Consider the following 8,745-nt stretch of genomic DNA (forward strand, 5'->3'; position numbering starts at 1 on the left):
CACCTAAAAAAACCTTATACCTTGGTTAAAACAAACTTAATCTTCAGCAAACTATTGTTGTAAATGACTTTCAGCTGAGGGAATATAGTGATGAGATTCTTCACAAGGACCACCTTTTCAGTGTTGGATGGATAATTAAGGATAAAAATGAATGACAAGTGAGCTATTTATTTATTTTCAAAAAGAATACAACAGTTCTAGCATACAAATATTACAAATGCGTGATAATAAAGTAATTGGTTATAAAGAATGTCCTTTTGTATCAAGCAAATAAAAAAACAATTTTTACAACCAATTATATTTATATATATAGGCTATGCAATTTTCGACAGATACAGCCCACTCAAAAATATATTGTTTTATATCAAATTAATTAATATATATATATATATATATTAGCTGTACACTTTACGAATATAATAGTTTTTTATGGACAACTTTACCATTCAATCTCGTCCAACTGATTTTGCTGCCGTCACTCCTCGGCTCTTGGTAGTTCAGGCATTTATCAAACCTGGCAACTCCGGGTTTCCTGGCAGCTGTCAATCAAAGTCCAGTGGCTCCACCCCAAAGTGCCAGAAACTTTTCACGCGCGCGTAGACAGATTCCGCGAGGCTGATACTCCCGCGAGCAAGCAAGAGGGCTGTCTCTCTCGCTCGCGAGCGCAGAGCCGCTCGCGGGCGCAGAGCCGCTCGCGGGCGCAGAGCCGCTCGCGGGGGTTTAATCTGCGCGCGAGGGTCATTTTATGCGCGTGTAAAAGCACATTTTCCGCTCGTGAGTAGCTTGTTTTACGCGCTAGAATATTGACCCAAATCTGACTCCATACACATCACATGAACGTGCCGGGCAGCGCGGTCCCGTGGGTTAGATGCGCGTTCATAACGCAGAGGGAAATAACTCTCAGAATAACGTTATTAGCACATTTTTACAACTTGAGGAACGAATGTTTTTAATAAGGGCTATACAAGTCTTCATACTGGGTTGTTTATTTAGTTTAAAAAAAATTACAGACCACTCTTTCCCCATGTAAGTCAATGGGAAAAAGTGTTTCCGGGCTCAGCAACCAAACGGAAGTGTAGTACCGCCGTTTGGCCACTACGAATATTCTCATCAGACTCCGGCGCACTTCTTGGGGGCTTGATCTCAACGTGCAGTGCTGCATTTCATGCTGAGTCAGCGATAACTTTCGAGGGGTGGAGGTATGCCCATTATTTTGAGTTCGTCCGAAGAATAGACAGGAATGTGACGGTGAGGTGCAAACTGTGTCCAGGCCAGAAGCTGTTATCCACTGCTGTAAACATCACGTCAAACCTCAACAAACACCTGCAAAGAAAGAACACATGCTTTTTTGTTTATATCACGGAGTCTGTTCTTCTTCTCTGTTTTCCGGTTGTTGCCTGTTTTGAATGACAAATACACACTACCGCCGCCTGCTGGTAAGGAAAGTTATTGCCACTCACGCATGCGCAGTTCGTACGTGCTCGGCGAGTAAAGTAACGAGTTACTTTATGTAGAGAGTAACGAAGTAGTGTAATATATTACTTTTTTAAAAAAAAGTAATATGTAATATATAACAACCCCATCTCTGGAGTTGGCGTTCTCTACTCTGGTTTACATGAAGAACAACAGGAGGTCACGGCTCTCTGTTGAACAGGACAAGCGAGTGGCCCTCTCCTCAGTGCCACCAAGGATTAAAAAATTCTGTGCGCCTCGACAGGCACATGTATCTCACTCATTTGTAAGTCGGCAAAAATATTTACAATAGCACATGTTTCAATGCTGATTGCTGAAATGTTACATTTATAATTTGTAGTTCAGGACCATGGACAATGCAGCTTCCTTGCATTGACAGTTCTCTGTGCTGAATTTCTGCTGAGTTTCCTTAGCCTCATTTTTAATTTTGTGACCTGTCTGGTTTAAATGAGTGTGTTGCTGCTTTGATGAAGCCTAATTTGGTAAAGTTTCAAATTAATTTCTGAAATATTTTGTTAATAAATATTTCATGAGTAATATAGTTGTCTTTGTCACATTTTATTTGGCATTAGTAAATAATTATGCACATTTACAGATATTTTACATGATATGAGTGATAACACGTGTTATAAGCAGGGGTGCACATAACTTTTTTGCCCTGGTTCTCAAAGGAGCACCTGGAGATGTTGCTTGGTGCTCATCCTTAAAATGAAATAAACTGTAACTTTTGAGGGGGTCTTGACTTTATTTGCCAGACACACGGCACTGAACACACATGCAGAGGTGAACACAGAACACACATGCAGAGGTGAACACAAGACAACATTAGCACGACCAGTAATCCTACAAGCTGTCATCACTACCCTCCTGACTGTTCTCCTCACTGTCAGACATGGTAGCTGATGATGTAGGCCTACTACTTCCTCTCTGGTTGAGTCTGCGATTAGCTGCTTGCATCCACAAGTCAACAGCTGGTTTTGGGTCGAAAGTCTCTGTTGTCATCTTAGACAAGTGGATGTAATCAAATAAGGCGGAAAATATGTCTCAAAATTCCGTGTGTGTAAAAAGACGATCCGTGAACAGAGATTTGAGATCCGCAAGCGCATTTTTGGTCCACAAATACAAAATGGATTCACAAATGCCTGATCGAAAGGTGTAAATGTTAAAGAGATATTCACAGATCTTTTTTTATTTGTGAACATATTTAGCGTATTTGCAGATCCGTTTTACACTTGCAAATGTATTTGTGAGTTTGCAAATCTTTTAAATGCATTTGTGGATGTTGTTTTACATTTACAAATCACATATTTACACACAAATAATTGTTATGTTCACACAAATAATTATGAGACATATCTATGCCCATACACCCTCCCTCTCTCCCTCGCTCACTCGCATTTTGGCTGTGAGCTGCGGGCGCCAGATAAGCCAACATCCCCCATTTTCATCACTTACAGCACCCATCGTACAGGGCAAATGAAACGTGTAACCGGGGTGAAAAGGGTGTTACATTTACTTAATTATGAATATTGTTACACCAAGGCCGAAAATTAGGATGAGCCCCAACGGTCAAAATATTTTTTGACCTCGGCGAACATCTAGCCCAGGGGTGGGGAACCTGCGGCCCCCGGGCCGTATACGGCCCGCGAGACAATTTGGTACGGCCCTCGAGGTCATTTATAAACACACGCAAAAAAGAAAAAAATTAAAGAAATCTAGACCGCAAAAAAATGTGCATGTTTTTCCTGGCCAAGGTCGGGATCCTTGAACACAACACAAGCCTAACGTGTCATCACGTGGTATATGTCTCGTCTGACAGGGGTTCAGTTCTGACGGAGAGCACCAGAACGCCGCTCCGCTCCTGTACTTCCAAAAATTGCAGTACCGATAAGGAGCCGTACACATGCCGCAGTTTTTGCGTGGCTGTGTTTTAGGGTGCATTCACACCTAATAGTCCGCTTCTATGGTGCGCACCAGACCACAGTTTGTTACATTGTTTCATTTTTCAGAAGGTTCGGTTTGCGTTCACACGGGCAAAACTCAAACGGACTATAAACTTTAAACACAAGTCATGTGCACGGAAATGCTGTTCAACCATTGGTCAGACATTAAGGGGGTAAAACCGCAAATCCCGGCAATTTCTACCGGAGCCTCCGCCATGGAGCATCGGCACCTTCGGCAGGTTATTCTCATGCTGCTGTTAATCTGGAGATCAACAGACTCTAGCGGCCCACGCATATGATTATATAATCAGACAACGTCCGTTAAAAAACATTATAACACATAATGAGACGTTCTGCAGTAAGGAGGGGCGTTTCACCGACGGCAGGTGTTATACTTTTATGTAGCTGACGGAGCATTTTTACTTTACACGACACTGTTCAACACTTAATTCTGCTTCACTCTTTAACTAAACAACCGCGGATGTCTTGAAAGACTCTTTCGCTAAAGATTTTTGAAGACATCCGCGTTGTTGTGACTCGTAAATACTACGCTTCCTATGTTTTGGTGCGGACTGCGTTCACATCAGCAAGAACCGCTCCAGAGTTCGCAAGCAAGCGCTCCGAGACCACCTATTTTAGCGGACCAGAGTCCGGTTGTTTAGTTCACTTAAGAGGTCTCGGACTGTGTTCACACCGACCCAAATGAACCGCACCAAGCGGCTAAACGCACCAGGGTTCGATTCAACCGGACTATACAAGGCAGGTGTGAACGCACCCTTAGTTGTAAACCCAGTGGCGATCTGTTCATCTGTCATACTGATCATCCAGTCAATAACTTTGTTGTTATTAGCATCTGGTTCGCTAGCTATGCTAACAAATATAAGAAGCTTTTTCTACAACCAATGAGGTAAAGGCACATCTTTATATGATCATTATAGTTATACAAAAATAAGAGAATAAAGCAAACAGGTATAAAATACCATATGACGGTAACAAAAAGTTGTTATTAATAAACAAGAATACAGTTTGAAAGGAGAGTGATTTGTAAAATATCCATAAAGAAAAATAAATCTGCTTACAGTTCTGTTTCATCTGGGTGTTGAGAGATGTATCCATAGATCTCTTAATGTTGCTCTCAAAGTGCAAAAATCTTTGGAAACTAAATACATTTGAACACATCTTGTGTCCATATCTTTCTGTCTTGGTGGTCATGCCACAACCGTGCACGTGAATGCATGCGCGAGTCATGGTAAAATATCTGGATTAAAAGGTTGCTTTTTCTTTGCACAGCATGAAAGAAAGGTGAAATGAATGGGCTGTGATTTTAGTATTTTTAAGCAGAGGTCAATCATTTGTACGGCCCTCGGAGGATGTTGAAAACATTGAAATGGCCCTTGAGAGGAAAAAGGTTTCCCACCCCTGATCTAGCCAGTACTACGGGCCGGCCCTGAGTTCATATCATGGTTCATATGCAACTCGCAAATATCTTTCTCTCTCTCTCTCTCTCTCTCTCTATCTCTCTCTCTCTCTCTCTCTCTCTCTCTCTCTCTCTCTCTCTCTCTCTCTCTCTCTCTCTCTCTCTCTCTCTCTCTCTCTCTCTCTCTATCTCTTCTCTCTCTCTCATCTCTCCTCTATTTTCTCTTTTCTATTTTCCCTTCTCTTCTCTCCCTCTCTCCCTCTCTCAATGTTGGTACGCAAATGCGCTTTGTTTCAAATGACCCGGTGCTCTTTTTTTGGCGGAGGTGCGCATGCGCACCTGCGCACCAGTTATGTGTAGCCCTGGTTATAAGGGCTATTTTGCACAATAGGTGTGCCTTGTCCTTTGGTGTGCCTTGGGCACAAAAAGTTTGGGAACCACTGGTCTATTGGATACATTTTGGCCCTTGGACAAAATGTAGTTGGTGATCCCTGGTCTAAGTAGTGGGGCAGTTTTATACACTAAAAGGTGGAAATTCTCTGGCGTTATAATATCAGCGTGGCCGTGGTCAGATCATAATGCCTCCGAATGCAATTTGAATAGACCTACAGCCAATCAGAGCAACAAAACGTTGGGTCTGCGTCATGCATTACTGATTGAGATCAATCGGAACCGCCATTCAGTATCCCTATTGGACCTTCAACGTGTACTATCATACGTCACGTTCACAGTGATCCCTTTTTATTTACTACAAGACAAATGTGCCGTTTTATTTCATACAGTTCCATTTGGATTGAGACAGGGAAATAATCTAAACCTCAAGTGTGGCGTTTCACTGTCAAGGGGGGCGATATAGCGTGTATGTAATTACATTACAAATACTGACTTGAGCCCCACCATTGTATGGGTTAGCCCTACCAGGGCCGGCCCTCGGCATAGGCAGTATAGGCGAATGCTAAGGGCGCATCAACCCATAGGGGGCGCCGAAAATTGAAAAAAATAAAAAGTTAGAAATTAAAAAAATATTATTTTTTTTATTTCATAACAACACAATTTCCCGATTTTGGATCAACAAAGTACATCTTATTATCTTATACTAACAGAACTACGCCTATATTGCATACAGCGCCCATAAACTATGGCACACCCCCCCCCCCAAAATCAAGTTGAACTGCCCCAGTCCCAGTAAAAACCAGAGGTTTATGTGAAATTGTTCTTTTTTTTAAATAATGGTTTTAGTGTGCAATTATAGGTTTTAATTTTGTATTTGTATTCATTTAAAATAAATCAAACTCCCAAAAAACGTACACAGCTTCTGTGTGTTTTTATTAACATTGGAATTTACTGTGTAAGTGGCCGCGGGGGGGAGAGCTTTAGAGAGCTCTCTCCTGAAAGACTGAGAGGCTCTGATAAGCTCAGCTCAGTGAGGTAAAGGCACACCTTTATATGATCATTATAGTTATACAAAAATAAGAGAATAGGTGAAAAACAGGTATAAAATACTGACAGTACAAAAAATTTGTTATTAATAAACAAGAATACAGTTTGAAAGGGGAGTGAGATGATTCAAAATAAAAATAAATAATAAAAATAAAAAAATAATTATTTTTTATTGTTACTATTATTATTATTATTATCCAGTGTTTCCCACATCATTTGATTCTACTTGTAGGGGCAACAGCTCTAAAATATAAATTTCCGCCATGTTTTTAGCATAGACTATAAAGGTTTTTAGGTATAAAATGTTATATAATTCAGGCTATGAATGATATATAAAAAAAACCTTCTGTAAAAACCTTCAGAATATTGATAGGAATATAACTGGAAGGTTTGGTGTATGCTACTGAAGTGGACATTTCTCACTCAGAATATGAGAAAAAACTCATTTTGAGAAAATGACCTTTAAAGATTGCTGTGTGTTGCTACATAAACCCTCCTGTTCTTTGGATGACAGCTCGACGCACTCCGTGTAGGTATTTCGTGCTCGGGATCATTTGTTTTTTGTCTAACATTGCTTCGTGCAAGTGACAATTGTTGTCGTCTTCTCTGTGAAAGTTGTTATCGCTGGTTTTTTGTGCCATTTTCAGATAAAAATTTTTCCAGCGAAAGCTAAACCAGGAAGTGTTTAACTTTTAGCACATCACGTGACGCATCTGAACGAATCACATTGTCAGAAATTGACACCAGCCAATGAGATTGAGTTTTTTGGTCTAAGACCCCTTTGTAGTTTCACGATTGGTTGCTGATACAACATAAATGACCATATTTGGACCATATTATAGATTGTGCAGGAGAGACGGAGCTTTTGAACGATACCTCGGAACGATTACGGTCCAAACAGCGGTCGCGGTAGGCTACTTTATGTTACGTGAATGTTAACTTTTGGTGAATTTAGGAGAAACCTACAGACGCAAAATTGAAACCTGGTTTCAAACTTCAAAGTTAGAAACCTCCTTTCCTAGTTTCAAACGTCCTTTATATAACCTCCTTTAGTTTAGGAACCACTGGACCTTCCTTTACGAAAGGAGAGGAGAAAATGCTGCCCCTCAATGCCTTGCGGCCGCAGCATTTGCCGTCACACAACAGTCGGCCATTCACGAAAAAAACCGATTATGACAGAGAAATTATATGAAAGTGCTTATTAAGCTTTTTAAAACGTATGTGGTAACTTGCCAAAGTGCTTTGTTTTGAACGTTCATCAGTATTATAATCAACAAGATGAATATGAATGTTAGTTTTTACTGAAATGATCAGATAAAGACAACATTTCACAGTCTTTACTGAGCTGTGTGGGGTTTGTTCAACTTTTAAAAGATGTTTGAATAGTGATATATACAGTGATAGATGTTAAGGACTAACGTTTATAATAAATAAATAAATGTGTAGTTATTTTAAGATCTTTTCATACAATAATACGTATTGGGATCATTTGTATTAATGTGGACCGGAGCAGTGGCGGTTCTAGACCAATTTGATTGGGGGGGCCTGGCTGGCGCCAGTTATTTTCTGAGGCGGCCACAATAAATGCAGGACGAAAAAGACAAAGACAGTATGAAGTAATTGCGCATAAGAAAACAATGCAATACAGTTATTGGTATTTGTTTCAGTACACATTGTCACGATTCTTATGTTATGTCACGTTTTTAGTTTTGTATGTCTAGGTTTGGGTTTATTTTGCTGTTCTGTTCTCCCTGTTTCATGTTTTCCTCCTTGTGTCTTGTCTGGTCCTTCTCCCTGTGTTTTCCTCCCTGTCGTTAGTTTCCCTGGTGTGTCTGATTGTCTAATTGTGTTCACCTGTTGCCCTTGTGTTTCTGCCTCCCCTGCCCGGCTGTTTCTCGTCTCGTGATTACCCCTCCCTGTATTTAGTCTTGTCTCTTCCTGTGTTCCTCTGTCGGTTCATTGTTTGTTTTTCCTGTCTCCCTTCATGTTGGTCACGATAGTTTTTGGTATGTTATCTTCCTCGTGTTACCTATGTACTATCCTTGCCATGTTTTTTGCTGATCGGCTTTGTTAAATAAAGCTCGCTTTAGACCTTTTACCTTTTTGTAGTCTGCTTTTGGGTCCTACCTTTCCCGAATCGTAACAGAATGAACCGACCAGAAATGGACCCAGCAGATGATCCATTTGAGATGGAATTACTTAATTGTACCTTTTTATTGGCTTTTTATGGTAGGTGGAAGGGAGCGTCCAGTGTTCAGCAGAAGGAGGCTGCTCTGGTAGAGGTGCACCGGGTGGCAACAAAGGAGCCATGTTTGGTGAAGTTCTTACCTGACTGGATTTTGGACTTCCTCTCGACATGTGATTCCCGGCATGCCCCCTGCCTCCCAATTCCCAACCTGACACCATACGTCTCGGTGTGTTCTGTCTGGAGTCAACCCCTGCTTCTTCCCCATTTCCTGCTCCTGTCCAGGA

This window comes from Gymnodraco acuticeps, unplaced genomic scaffold (genome assembly GCF_902827175.1).
Source record: "Gymnodraco acuticeps unplaced genomic scaffold, fGymAcu1.1, whole genome shotgun sequence".
NCBI classification, from domain to species: Eukaryota; Metazoa; Chordata; class Actinopteri; order Perciformes; family Bathydraconidae; genus Gymnodraco; species Gymnodraco acuticeps.